The sequence below is a fragment of the Ascaphus truei genome, chromosome 1, assembly GCF_040206685.1.
Source record: "Ascaphus truei isolate aAscTru1 chromosome 1, aAscTru1.hap1, whole genome shotgun sequence".
In the NCBI taxonomy this organism is placed as follows: domain Eukaryota; kingdom Metazoa; phylum Chordata; class Amphibia; order Anura; family Ascaphidae; genus Ascaphus; species Ascaphus truei.
The window spans coordinates 95,438,500-95,453,585 of NC_134483.1; the positions used below are offsets into that span (position 1 = coordinate 95,438,500).

The 15,086-nt window shown below is 43.3% G+C and overlaps 1 protein-coding gene and 1 non-coding gene across 5 annotated transcripts in view; one reads left to right on the forward strand and one right to left on the reverse strand.

Annotated features, from left to right (window-relative positions):
* The window catches only part of RASGRF2 (Ras protein specific guanine nucleotide releasing factor 2), a 331,487-nt gene that overhangs the window by 44,373 nt on the left and 272,028 nt on the right, over nucleotides 1–15,086 (forward strand). The window lies entirely within an intron of this gene.
* LOC142473183 (U2 spliceosomal RNA) lies at nucleotides 7,604–7,792 on the reverse strand. The gene has a single exon (XR_012790002.1). It is a non-coding gene; the product is annotated as a U2 spliceosomal RNA (small nuclear RNA).

Genomic DNA, 15,086 nt, shown 5'->3' on the forward strand with positions numbered 1-15,086 from the left:
CCGGCCTGTGTTGTGTGTACAGTAGAGTCTCACTTATAAAAGGGGCCAATACCATACATACAGAAAGTATTATCTGACATTTTCACCTCACGCCCCTTTGTCACTTACCAGGCTTACTGGCAGCAGAGGACTGAAGACCACGGGAGCGGACTAGGAGGAAGACAGCTGGCGGCGGGAGAAGAGGACCATGTCAGCGGAGGGAAGAAGTTGAGACAGTGGGCAGTGGCAGGAGACGACATGTAATCGGAGCAGGAGCAGAGCAGCACAGGAGAATGGCAAGGGAGGAACGTGCTGTAACACCTGCAGACACCGGAAGTCAGATGTCGGTCAACTGTCTCAACTTCTTCTCTCCGCTGACATGGTCCTCTTCTCCCACCTCCAGCTGTCTTCCTCCTGTTCTGCTCCCGTGGTCTTCAGACCTCCTCTTCTGCCGCCGGTAAGCGTGGTAAGTGAGAAGGGAGGGGGGAAGTCGGATAAAACGGAGTGTCAGTTAACCGAAAGTCGGATAACCGACTCTACTGTATATGCGTTTTTTTGTCTGTGGAGGATAAAAGTTATGTTACACTCTGCAGTAATTTAACAAATTCTGAAATCTGAAAAAAGTGAAGCGTCCAGGCACTAGAAGTGCATGCAATTGGATGCAACTGATGTAGTGGAGGTTGAGGAGAACAGCAGGAGTCAAAGGCGGATGGAGGAGGATTAGAAAGGGGAATATAGAAAGGAAGGGATTTATTTGTAGATGGCTTCCACTTTGGACTTGAAATAATTGTCGTCTTGTGGTGTAATGGAAGTAGCGAAGAAAGATGTCGCGGGAGGTCGAACAAGGGTGTCAATGACAGAGAAGAGGTGGTGTGGGTTTGATTTATGCATGTTTTATAAGAGAGGTGAAGAAACACTGTTTGGCAGGAAAGAGTTGAAGCGGGTCAGAATAAATTTGTAGTGAAGGAAATTGTCCAGAGAGTGTCACTGTCTCCGGAGGCGTTCAGCGGAACATATGATAAATGGCTAAGATTTGTGTCTGGCATATTCTTTCCTTCTACTGCAAAATACTGCTCATGCAAAGTGCAATGTAAGCATATTAAGCTACAGTATTTAAGTTATGAGTGAGCATATATCTGTATTAGTCTTTTTGCTGCATTTCTAAATGCCAGAAAACCCACCTCCCATGGGGCATGGACGATATGCCAAGTGTTAGCAGCATGCTGTGTGTTTCAGAATATGTTGCTTTATATCAGTTTATCATGACTTTAGGAGGATGTTGTGACTCGTCATGATCCTTTTTAAGAAAGTACACCAAGATATTGTCAAGCACTAACCCACAGCTTACATTTCATGCCTAAAGGGGATGAGGTCTTCTATAACGATCTGTAGAAATGTTAATCCTCAGGGTATTACATGCTTGAGTTTCTACAGTTTTGTTGTAGGACTCCACATGTGAAAATGTTCTCTACAGATGTAGCGAAGCTTCAAGTTTACGTGTCCGACCACAACAATCGTGTCCCAGATGGATTAATGTTGTGGTGGGTCCCTCTGAGCAGTATTCTGCTGGAAGGCATCTTACAACCAAGTATTCAAGTCAGTGGCTGTATGGTGTCTTCCAGAGTCAGTGGCTTTATAGTGTCTTCCAGAGCCACAATGTGTCTTGTGGTAGAATATCACTTAGTCAGTATGAGCTATAATGCTTATAAGAACTTTTTTTGCTAGTAAACTTCAAAATAAACGTTGGTGAACTTTTTGCTTTGAGCAATTTTGATTGGGATTTGAACACTTTAGAATACTGTATCTTTAATCGTCTCCTGGATGCCTTGCGATATTTCCATCTCAAGTCATATTGTCAAGTTTATGTTACGATGTACATGTTTTCTTCTAAATAGAACATTTTGTTACTTTAGTAACAACATTTAATTATAATATAACCTTTGGTCTACACCATTTTGCTGTGGGAATATAGGCCACATATCTCAAAATATGCTATTGTGTTAAACATAACACAATACTTGAGTCTTTTCCAGTTCAATGTTTAAATGCTTAGGGCATTTTTCTATGTAAAAGTTAATAAAACCGTGTGTTCATGCTTGTATTCAGGTTGGCTGTTTGCCATCTACCCTGAATCTTACATTTTTAGTTCACACCAATCCTGCCTTGCTTTTCTTTTTATTCCCCAGAGAAAATACAGTAACTACCACATATGCATAGATGCAAAGCACTTGTTAGATTTGTTATACTGCATAATGTGTTGAAGGGTGCCTCTTGCTCTGTGGATGTCACTGATTCTTACCCTTTTCTTGGTTGGAGGCGATCTACATATTGTCTACTATTGCAGCAGAGGAAGTTGAAATGGCAATACTTTAATCTGCTATATTAAAAATAAAAAAAGTTTTAACTGTGTGGTTCTCAATCCTCTCATCAGGACACTGAGCCAAAACAAGGGGGGGGGGGGGGTGCTTTTAATTATTTATTTTTTGCAATTAATGAATATACTATTTCAGGTGTGCAAGCTATGTATATTCATACGTGTTTGCAAATGACTTGTGTGGCTGTGGTCCCTGAGGAGAGGCTAGAGAGCTCCTGTCTTTTTCCCCCCTGGTGCCAAGCAATTAAGCGCACCTGAGCTGTTTTCATTTTCCTGAATGCCGTATGTGAGAAGGGGCCTCAAACATGCATGAGATTTGCATGATACCCCTTTTTACCTTTGGAGCAGCGGATCCAAAATCTGTGAGAAGGAGCCTTAATGCGTGAGACCGTAAGACAGAGAATTGGTGCGTGAGACAGAGCCTTAATTAGTGTGAGAGTGAGACAGAGGCTTAATGAGTGAGACAGTGAGACGGAGCCTTAATGGGTGAGACAGTGAGACGGAGCCTTAATGGGTGATACCGTGAGACAGAGCCTTAATGGGTGATACAGTGAGACAGAGCCTTAATGGGTGAGAACCTGAGGAGCCTTTATTTCATGAGACCGTGATACAGAGTCTTAATGCGCGAAGCCGAGCATTAATGCGTGAGGCTGAGCATTAATGCGTGAGACCGCAAGAGAGCATTAATTCGTGAAACTCACAAATTGTGAGAATTTACTGGGCTGCTTATTATGTGACATAATAGATGGCTGCTACTAGTCCTGTTAAATTTGTGTAAATCAAAGTACGTGTAATTTAAAGAAAACTCAGAGTAGGAGATGGATAGGAATAATCCCTCTACAAAGCAAACAAAAAACAGAATAATATAAGGTGCATAAATAGGTATTTTTTTTATTGGGGTTTGACAATCACCTTTTCCCTCCCTCTCCCCCCTCCCCCTCCCCCCCCCCCCCCCCCCGGCACTACATGCAGAGTGCATTTCACAAATTGTGCCCTTGTTTGTGTTTAGATATGAATAGTTTGTGCTGGCACAGTAGACGCAATGCAGTGCAGGATAAGCTCTCCAGTGTATGGCCGCATAGATAATAAACCTTAAACATTTCACTGCCAGATGCGCATTGCAAAGGGTTAGGGGACTTTTCAACCCCTTCGCTGCATTTTGTGTTGCAGACGCCCAGTGGGTTACAGCTCAAATATTACTTTCATTGTTCTAAAAGTCCATCCAAATGAGTTTTTCCTTAATGTTTAATAAATATAAAAAAATGTTTTAAATCAAGCACAGTACAACTACATTCTTTAAACCACCATGACACCTGCAGCCTCCTTCTGTACGTTAGCGAACAGATTACCATTGACCTGGAAAATTGGTCCATGAGGCACCTGTTGATTAAAGATAAGAACATATGAGATTGAAACAGAATACATCTTTCTGATTGGTTATCATCACATCCCTGATTTCTGTTTTTCAATACAAACAGAGAAGTTCCTTCACTTTCTCAGGAAAGACCACATTACAAATGCCTTTCTGTCCAAGGTCTGCCTGGGCTGATACGAGTCAGGAAGGATGTAGATGGGAGTAGTGCGATTTGAATGGCAGCCAATTCACTGCAGTGTTTTGAATGTTAGGTCACGTCGCTTCAACACAATCAAATTGCCACAGGCAAATAATGGTGCTGGACTGTGATTGTTATTAAATAACAGTAATTTATGCTTTGTCAAGTGGGCGATCAAATAGCTTAAATTATATATATATTGCCATGGGTCTTATTTTAACACTACAGGCCCTATTCTATAAAGTGTAATAACACCTGCTACTGCACAGAAAGTCTAATTAAAGTCACTGGGGCTTTCTGTGTGGTATTGTATTGTATGTCTTTATTTATATAGCGCCAAAAGTGTACTCAGCGCTTCACAAAGAATACAGTACAGGGAATTATAAAAATAAAATAAGGTACGGACTTTGATTATGCCATTCTAAAATGTCCAATTTCTTCTTCTGCAGCCATTCTTTTGTAGATCTGCTTGTATGTTTAGGATCATTGTCTTGCTGCATGACCCACTTTCATTTCAGCTTTAGCTCACAGACAGATGGCCTGACATTTTCCTTTAGAAGCTTCTGATACGATGCAGAATTCATGGTTGTGTCAGTGATGGCAAGCTGTCCAGGTCCAGAAGCAGCAAAGCAGCCCCAAACCATCACATTCCCACCACAATGCTTGACAGTTGGAATGAGGTTCTTCTGTTCTAAAGTTTTGGTTTTCACCAAACATAACGTTTCTCATTGAGGCCAAAAGTTCTACCCTTGACTCGTCTGTCCAGAGAACATTGGTCCAGAAGTCTTTTGGATCATCTATTTGCTCTTTGGCGAACTTCAGATGGGCAGCAATGTTCTTTTCAGAGAGCAGTAGTTTCGTCCTGGTTATCCTTCCATGAACACCATTCTTGTTCAGTCTTTTTCTGATAGTTGAGTCATGAACACATTAGCCAAGGCGAGAGTGGCCTGCAGATTCTTGGATGTTAATCTGGGGTTCTTTTTTACTTTCTGGATGATTTGTTGGGTTGTTTTGGAGAGATTTTGTTAGGACGACTGCTCCTGGGTAGAGTGACTCTGTTCTTTAACTTTCTTCATTTGTAGACTATCTGCCTGACAGTGGATTGGTGGAGCCCCAAATCCATAGAAATAGTTTTGTAATCCTTTCTAAATTTATGAGCATAAATAACTGCTTTTTTGAAGTCCTCAGAGATTTTTTTTGATCATGGAATGATGTTTTTTCACACACCTGTAAGGTGAAGACCAAACTCACAAAGTTTCTGATCTTTATATAGGGTGGCGCATCCCAAATTCACACCTGAAGATCTACCTAATTATTCAAACACCTGATTCTAATTATCCCCTTTAATTTAGCTGATAAAACCAGGGGTTCACTTACTTTTGCACATAACCTGACTCATTAGTTAATCATTGTTTGACTAATTCATTCATAATTTTGTTTCAAAAGACATGGAATTGGTTAACATAAACCCGATTGGATATTTAAGATAAGACTGGTTTTGATTCAAGAAGTTAATCATGGAAAAAATATGAAATTTTTGTAATTATCATTTGGGTTCACAAACTTGTTCTTGCCACTGTATATACAGTATATACATGCATACATACATACATTCCATGGACAAATAATACAAGGGAACTGAGCAGTGTTATATTTTGAGTTTTCCTGTTTTGGGGTGTGCGACCTAAAAACACCTTATTTTTTTTTTCCTTAGAAAAGGTGATTTGCCCAAAGTGGCAGAAATTGTTGACACTGGGATTTAAGCCTTGCTTATCCACTTCAAAGGCAATGACCTTACCACTGAGTTACTCCTGCACCCCACATACAGAAATATTTCTGTGTAAAACCTACTCTGTTCCCATTGCTGTAGAATTGTAATATCTTGCAGTATTGTTTGTGGTTACTACTGGCAAAAGCAGAATTGCATATTCAGTTACATTTTGTATTGTTCTTTGTCACAAAAAAATAGCTTTCAGGGACCAATTTGATAAACACATCTTCAATTTAAACTGACATGTGAATAGAGGCTTTCACTTTATTGCTGTGCTAAATGGGACTGCTGCTTAGTAGTAAAACAGTAAAAATCCTATATATATTTATATATAGTTTTGGTGTAAATTACAGCCTGTCATAAGCTACCGTGACAAGCTTGTAATTAACTGTATTTGTATATATATATATATATATATATATATATATATATATACTGAGTTAAGTTATGGTGAGTAAAAAAAGTGACACAAACCCTCCACAGCAAAGCAAATATGCAAATGTAAATACAACTGTATGCTCATCTGCATGTCTTAGGCAGGTCTGCAACCCCGCCTTTCACCATTATCCCCCAGCACATAGCACTTCCACTGCAGCAAGGGATTCTGGGAAATGACATGCAAATGAGCACACAGTGCCACTTTTTGCTTCAAAAAACATTTTTAACATGGTTCCCTATAGGCTTAAGCTTGCTGCATGGTCACAGCTTTGAGCACAGCCAGGGTTAAGGTGCATAGCCAGAAAACCCACCCACAGACAGCTTTTTTTTTTTTTTTTTCCCTCCCGAGAGGGTCCACCCTCTCGCTCATCGGATCCCAGTCCACTTCAGTGGATAGGGAGCTTGCCCTTGGACTGTCCAACCGAAGTCAGACCCGCCCTCGGTGCCCAGTTTCCCTGGAGGTTTCAGCCCGAAAGCCTAGGTCTCCAGGGACATTGATGCCTTCCTCCGTTAGGATTCAGGACATCCGTCTCTTCCTCCCTCTGGCCCGAGGCCCGCAAGGGAGTTCACATCATATCCCCTCTTTCGAGGGTTGTGCGGGTGCACCCCAGCCCCGAAGGGCTGGTTGTTCGAATGCCATCCCCCCTTAGCCCGGAGGCTCAGGGGTTCTGTGGTCCTGGGCCTGGACACCACCTCTCAACTAGCTAGAGGGCCAAATGCTTGCCACAGACCTTTCCTACTGGAGCCCATGTAGGATAGTACTGCATTTGGTCATAGCTGTGCAGGTCGAGAGGACCACTCATCTCGCTTGATCTTAGCCAAAAGGCCGAGAAGCGATCACAGACAGCTTTTTTTTTTTTTTTTTTTTTTTTTTTGTAGGCCGGGTGGTGAAAAAGTGATTCCACCTCAAAAACCGTGCTCATGGTCAAGTGAGACCAGGTGCTCAAAACTTGTGACAAAGTCCGCTCCGGAGAGTAGGCCAGTCCGTGCCATAAGCAGTCCTCTCCAGCCGAAGCCTTGGAGTCCTGCTGTTACATCGACGTCGTCATCCGAGGAATCCGACGTCCATCCTGTTCCCTCCTAGTGCAGCTGACGCCGCAGGAGGGTCCAAGTCTTTAGGGTGTTCGGCTGACGCCTACTAACCCACCGCAATCTTCCCCCGAAGGGATGGCGACTACTAGCCAGCACTACAGTCTTTGCTCTCCGGAGAGAGGGGTGACGATAACCCAACAAACGAAACATCAAAAAATCCATAGTGCGAGTGCTCCGGTGCTCTGTGCAATGCAGTGCAGGAGGTGCTCAAACGTACAACACAAAAAGGGTGTGCACAAGTGCACGCCTGGCCCTTTGCAAGGCCAGGCGGTGACAAAAATAATTGGCTTGTCCCCTCAGCGGAAGGCAATAAGGGGGGCCAAAGTGCGGGAAAAATAGGGGACGGTGCAAAAAAATCTGTGCAGATCAAGTGCTCGTAAGTGGAGGCCGGACGCCAAAACGACCAACCACAGTGCAGCAAGTGATACTCCACCAGGTTATCCAGGCCTGGGGTGCAAGATTAAAAAGCCCGGGCTACTTTGCATCCGCGGCCTCAGCCCATGACCAGACCAAGTGGTGCAACCAGTGCCATCCTTCACAGGACAGACACTACACTTGATCTTAGCCAAAAGGCCGAGAAGCGATAACAGCTGTTTCAACCTTAATGGGTCTCATCAGTGTGGGGTTGGTTAACTGGGTATGCAAAGAAGCTAAAGGATGGGGTTTACCATACTGAGTTAAGTTATGGTGAGTAAAAAAAGTGACAAAAACCCTCCACAGCAAAGCAAATATGCAAATGTAAATACAACTGTATGCTCAGCTGCATGTCTTAGGCGGGTCTGCAACCCCATCTTTCACCATTATCCCCCAGCACACAGCACTTCCACTGCAGCAAGGGATTCTGGGAAATGACAGGCAAATGAGCACTTTTTGCTTCAAAAACCATTTTTAACATGGTTCCTTTAGCTTCTTTGCATACCCAGTTAACCAACCCCACACTGATGAGACCCATTAAGGTCGAACCAGCTGTCTGTGGGTGGGTTTTCTGGCTATGCACCTTAACCCTGGCTGTGCTCAAAGCTGTGACCATGCAGTAAGCTTAAGCCTATAGGGAACCATGTTAAAAATGGTTTTTGAAGCAAAAAGTGCTCATTTGCCTGTCATTTCCCAGAATCCCTTGCTGCAGTGGAAGTGCTGTGTGCTGGGGGATAATGGTGAAAGGCGGGGTTGCAGACCTGCCTAAGACATGCAGATGAGCATACAGTTGTATTTACATTTGTATATATATATATATATATATATATATATATATATATATATATATATTTTTTTTTTTAATAAATCCATTCTGTAGTATTAGATAATACCTATACAAATACAAAATAAGTGTCCCCGGCGCTAATGATAAAGTCCAAGATACCGTAGTCCAATTAGACAGTCTTAGATAAGAGACTTCTCTGGATAGGTAGATGGAATAACAGGAAAGTTCCAGACGGGTAGGGGTGTCCTAAGGGTTAACTCCACAGTGATTCTGAAATTACAGAAACAAGAGGACACACCAATTGCGCAGTATGTTAAAGCACAGGCCCCTATGTGGAGTTAACCCTTAGGACACTCCTACCCGTCTGGAACTTTCCATCTACCTATCCAGAGAAGTCTCTTATCTAAGACTGTCTAATTGGACGACGGTATCTTGGACTTTATCATTAGCGCTGGGGACACTTATTTTGTATTTGTATATTTGTTCAACAGGTTTGGAATCATCTGTTTTATGTAGCTCCCCTTGGCAGCTTTCTTTCTACAATTCACTTAAGTGGTTAATGTTCACGTATATTCACTTTTGTTTATATCACATTTGTTATTGGCGTAGGTCAGCGCTTGTAGGGGGTTCGTTTTATTGTTTGTTTGCCCATTAGATAATACCTACTGCATTTTTTTGTAATGCCATTTTTATTTAGTGGTAATATGCTAAGCATCCTTACCTTTGGTTACGTTGTAGCTGTTACATTCCATTGATTGAAAGGCGGCCATTAGGTGAACCCAGAGAGCAGGATATATACGCTGACTGATCGCAGGATATACGCTGACTGATCGCAGGAGAATGGGTCGATTGCCAGCTTGGGTAATTCGTTTTCATTAAAGGTAATCAAGTCCTGCATATATTAAAACAAAAAAGTGCCACCAGAAATTCTGCTTTAAAATGTAATAAATAACTGTGTTATTGCCACGCTGACAGTTTTGTTTTGCAACCTGGAGAACACGGGAAATAAAGACACAGTTAAGTCTCTGAGGAAAAGGTTACTCGCTGATAAGTGCAGCAATGTTTTGTTTCCAGTGTAATTGCTTGAAATGTGTAATATTCATATAACAGGGTGCCCCCCTGCGTCCCGCGTACCTCCTCTATGGCGGGGGAGTGTTGCGGCGGGTTGCTACAGCCTGTAGCGGGCGACCCGGTCACCGGAGGCATGGGCGGGTACCGTAGCACGGTTCCGCCATCTTGGATTCGATTGCGCATGCCGTGCATGCGCAGTGATAGGCACATGAGGTGGCCATTGAAGGAACAGGGCTCCACAGGGACTACAAACCCCACAATGCACAGGGGCAGCTAGTCAGGTGCCGGCAGAGAGCCAATAGGGTGCTAGTATTCCCTTGGTAAGGGAAATTAGATACTTTGCACACGTTAGGAGCACACCAGTTGGAGCTGGGACAGCAGAAGTGTGGGTGTGCATGTGCAGGGTGTCAGTGGCCCTTACACTAGGCCAGAGGACCCCCCCCCCCTTCTTAGGCACCAGCTAGGCCCTGACTCACCTCAGCTTGTGGTTGCTGCAGGGACAGGCCCATCAGTTAGGGACTTTGCCCCTGTAATACCAGTGTGAAGGACACAGCCAGGATGCGGCTGCATCCTAGCCTCCGGTGGTCTGGGACCAGACCATCAGCTACCAATGAGAGACTCTCTTCAGTGCGGGACCCTCAGCTGGACACCACCCAACGCGGAGGCAGACTCGTCGCTGATCACAACCGTTGCTGGATCAGTGGATCCTGTCCTTACATTGTAGCGTTACCGGGTGCCAGAGCACCCGGCAGGTACCTCACCTTGACAAGTGCACCAACAGTACACACTCTAGTGTGGCAGCACACTTGGGTGGGTGACTACTGTGGACACCAGGATGGTTGGGTGCCCAAGGGCCCCTAGGAACTTTGGGGACTGTGTACCAGGTGTGGACAGTGTGTTGGAGGGCATGGCCATGCGTGGCCTATTTGGTGGGACTGGTATTATTGTTATTCTATGCACGCAGTAAACTGTTACTTTTACCGGTGTGTGTTTTATTGCATGGGGTCCTTTAATGGGGTTATTCCACATAGTAGGATCCCGTACAGCTGGAGGTGCTGTCATCTGAAGGATCAGGCACACCCCAGGCTCCCAGCAGCGGAGGCCCAGGCCTCTTGTGAGCCGCAGGTTACGAACAACATACACGTTAGCCGTCATATCTCCCAGGGTGTGGGGGAAAGTGTATACACTGATTTGTGCCAGCACAAATTACAGAAATGAGAAACAGTTCCCCGGCGCAATATGGAAATGATACCAGTCCCAATGTTTGTAATCAGACCATATACAAATCCTGGGTAGAAGTCCTAATAGATCACTTCAAATGATACTCCTACGGAAACAAGAGAAGAAAAAGACCATTGCGCAGTATACTAATTCAGCAAAAACCTCTGCACGGTTTCATTGCCTTCTTACAGCATGCACAAAGATCACAGGCAGTGGATATAAACTGTTCTTTAACCCACGATCGTGTAGCTAGATCCACGAATCCCACGCGGTTCCTAACACGATCTCCAATGCTGTTCCTCACTGCGTTTCACGCAAATGTTTCACACAAATGTTTCACACATGTATAAATGAGACAAATATAGTGTGGTACAGTTTAATAACTTTGGCGACAATTTAATAAAAGCGAAAGACCAAAGAAATACACTTACAATGTGTCAGGTCTTGCCGCTAGATACAAAGTTGCCGTCCACAGCCTGAGTTCCTGGAGCTTGGCGTTTGGTAGCTGAGGTCGGCGTCTCACTCCTCTCCTCGCAGCCGCGACTCCTTCAGATGCCTCCCTCGATGGCGTCGCTACCCCGTCAGTGACTCCACCTCAATGCTGATGGACAGAATAGGCTCCACCCTATGCGTTTCATGACTTAAAGTGTAAACGTGAAGAACAGAGAAAAAACAGGCACCGTTGCTCAGGAAGGGCAAAAAAGAGTAATTAAGCCAAGGAGAGGTTTGACCCTTAAAAAAATATATTTAATGGAGCCAGCATGCAGATACAGCTACATAACGGGGTACACAGGACCCCCACCTAGTTTGTGTAAATGAAATTAATATTCATATTCATAAAGGTTTTTCTTAGAAGCACCACACATTTTCATTTTTTCATGACTTGGAGTGTAACTTCCTCAGGGGAAATTGGAGATCTTGTGGTCGTGTTGGCTATTAATAGCCAAAAAGTATATTAACCCTTTCATATCCTGGCTTCGGTGGCGCTGAGCAGCAGAGGAGGAGGACGGCGGGCGGCGGTGGCGGCAGAAGAGGAGGACACAGACTATAGGAACCATTTCTAACAGGATCGGCTGATAGAAATGGTTCCTCTAGTGTGAGTCCTCCTCTTCTGCTGCCACCGCGGTCAGATACATTCCAGGATGCACTGTTTTTAAGTAGAAACCTTTCTTGCTTTATCCATTGTAACACCGCCGGAAGAAGAGATCAGTGTATCTCGAAAGCTCGCACAAATAAAAGCATTTAGTTACAGTACCCACAGAATGGTATCGTCTATTCGTTTTTGAGATATATATATATATCTCAAAACGAATAGACGATACCATTCTGTGGGTAACTAAATGCTTTTATTTGTGCAAGCTTTCGATATATATATATATATATATATATATATATATATTAAATGTCACATGTTTTGCTACTTTCATATACTACAAACAGAGACATGTACACACTGAAAGGGTCACTCACTAGTAGTACTACTTAACTCTAGTCAGTCACAGGTTAATGCCTGGTAAATGGGTCAGATATAAGTTATATTAAGTAAATAATGTGTAAATATTTGAGCTCTATTGTTTTTTGTTTTTTTTACTGCAGAAGCCCTTACTACTAGTGGATAGCGAATTAGAGAAACTCAATGTGTACCTGTTTATCCCTGTTCTAGTACTCAAAAACTTTGTTATAAATATTTTTTTATGTGAAATATATTTACTTATTTAGATTGTGTTTAATCTCTGTCTTGTTAACATGTTTTAGCCAAAATCCCGAAAGCTAAATATTAAAGGAACAAACTACATTTAAAAATAGTTTTTTAGAATGTTTTTGGACACTGCAAGGCCAAATCTGTACCCCCAACTTTTGCAAAACTGAGGCAGCCGAAGCATAATTTCTGAACTTTTAAGATCAACTTACTCGTGAGTGACATCCTGGTCCATGCAGATAATTTTTTTGTGCCATCTACTTCCACAGGCACAACAGCAAAGTGGCATAATATGTGGCATAATATGTGGCATACTGCTATTAACCACCCCAGTGTACATCTGCATTGCCCCAAAGGCAGACAGCCTGATGGGTCTCCCCAAGAGCTGCTCCCCTCTGCACAGGACCTGTGTGCTAAGGGCTATCATTTTCTTGTACTTTGTGGAACGTCAACCCCACCCACTGGAATGTTAATGAGCCAAGAGGACACATAGAACTTTTTGTTTACAGCTGCATTGAAAATCAACCACCCCAGTGTACATCTGCGTTGCCCCAAAGGTGGACAGCCTTTGGCGCAGCCAAAGGGTGTGAGCCATTTGCTGCCGTTCGGCTGCTGTTTGGTGATGTTAAAGTGATGTTAAAGCTGCTCTATTTCAATCGGAAAATCACAAGCCCTTTATCCCCTGTATCCAATTTTCCTACTCTACCTGTCAATGAAATGTCTGTGAATTGACTGTTTAACCCTGTTCTTTTAATGTAACCAAAAAGAAATATACATGTGCATAGTAAACAGAAGTATATTTCATATAGTTCATTATACTTCTGTTTACTATGCACATGTATATTTCTTTTTTTCCTTTCTTCTTTTATGTCTCCTTCTCTCTTTTTTCCTTTTTTTCTCTTCTTTCTCTTTCTTACTTTTCCAGTTTGCGCTGTCATGTTAGCTGTGATTCTTAACATTATATCTTTTGGTATGGTGTTATATGCCAGTTGACAGCAGCTGGTTTACTATTTTGGGGCAGGTATTTATTGCACTTTCACTTCTCAGTGCACACTCCTTGACAAAGTGCCACAGTGGGCGTGAAACGCGTGGGAGGAGTTCTGTTCTATGTCTATTTTTATATAGGCTAATAAAGAACTTTTTACCTTCAATCATCTAGTGAGTTCCTGATACTTTTTCACCCAGTGGAGCGGCAGTCATTTCGATCTCCTTTTCCTGAAGCATGGATATCCTGAAAATATGACCTGTTGGTGGCCCTTGAGGACTGGAGTTGCCCACCCCTGTTGTAGGTGGTTGCAGCAAAAATGTATACTTCAAGAGATATTCATCAGGGAAGGTGGCAATAGTAGGAGCTGGCCAGTGGCGTCCAATGAGCGGAAGGACGATTGTCACAGTGATGTTCCCATCCCTAATTGGCTTCGTGACAGTGACACAGACCTTTTCATTTTCCTGTGCTCCAGGAAATCGCTGTCAAACTGCGCATGAACAGGAGTTTCCAAGAAATAATTTACTCTGAGCCCCCCTATTCTCTATGGTTTAAATGATATTACAAAACAATACAAAAATACACAAGAAGGACATACTGTAACTGCTTTAACACTGGTAAACTCTTTCCTAAAATCTCGATTAAGTATAGTTACACTACCCTGCTTTTACTTATTTTGGTCCTACATTCAATGCCCTTTTTGTTAGCACTTAATTGCATTCATATTTTCATACACATTATGAATATTTAAGGTATGCTCATCAGCACCCGAATATTAATGGTTTAATTTGTAAGTTGTGTGCTACTTGAACCAAAATGATGGATGTGTGATTTCAGTTTATACATGTGTAATTCATTATTTTCATAGAGATGAACATGCATTGGGTGAACATATTTAGACAAGCTTGTTGTGTCCCTTCGGTACAGGGAGCTAGGGAGTGGAATGCCCTCCCCATATCCATCAGAAACATTGAAGACTACCCCGCGTTCAGAAAACGGCTCACAACTTGGCTCTTTGAAATCACCTTTCCGAACCCCGATTGATTCTCTGCTCCACCTTTTTGGAGTTTTTAAAAAGGGCATAAGAGCAGGGTTCGCTCTGTGTGTGCGCTATACAAGACATTGCCATGGATTGAATGCATACTGTATGTTCTTAATCTTGAAGGATGCTGTAAACTAGTGTAACAGTGTTTCCCTCACCATACGGGAGATTCTGCCATTACAGGTAGTGTGGTGCATGATACCTGTTGGTAACAGGAGAGCTGAGCTGTCCGACGATGGTTGTGGGGACTCAGGATCAGGTTTCTGGGGTACATTACCCACGTGGTTCTCTAGCAGTGCAGCGGCTCCAGTTGAATGGAGGCGATCTCCTGCGGTAGAAACGGTTACTTCTCCCCCCAGTAAGATCATACACCAGGTCGGAGGTATATTGAACAGAAACGGTTTATTCTCTCTGTACCAGCACAGTAACACGGCAGTTGCCTCCAAATGCAGTGTCTGGATCGGCTACCCAGCTGTAGGATGGTCCCTGTACAACCACAACAGGTCAAGGGCCCCTGCAGCTGTCCTTGCTCTTCCCTGCCCCTGTAGCAGAGGCAGGGGAAATGTCCACACTCACTCTCCCCCGAGAGAACAGAGAAGGCCCCAATATGAGGCACTCTGCTGTGTGACCTGCCTCTCTCAAATGGGGAGACGCACTACT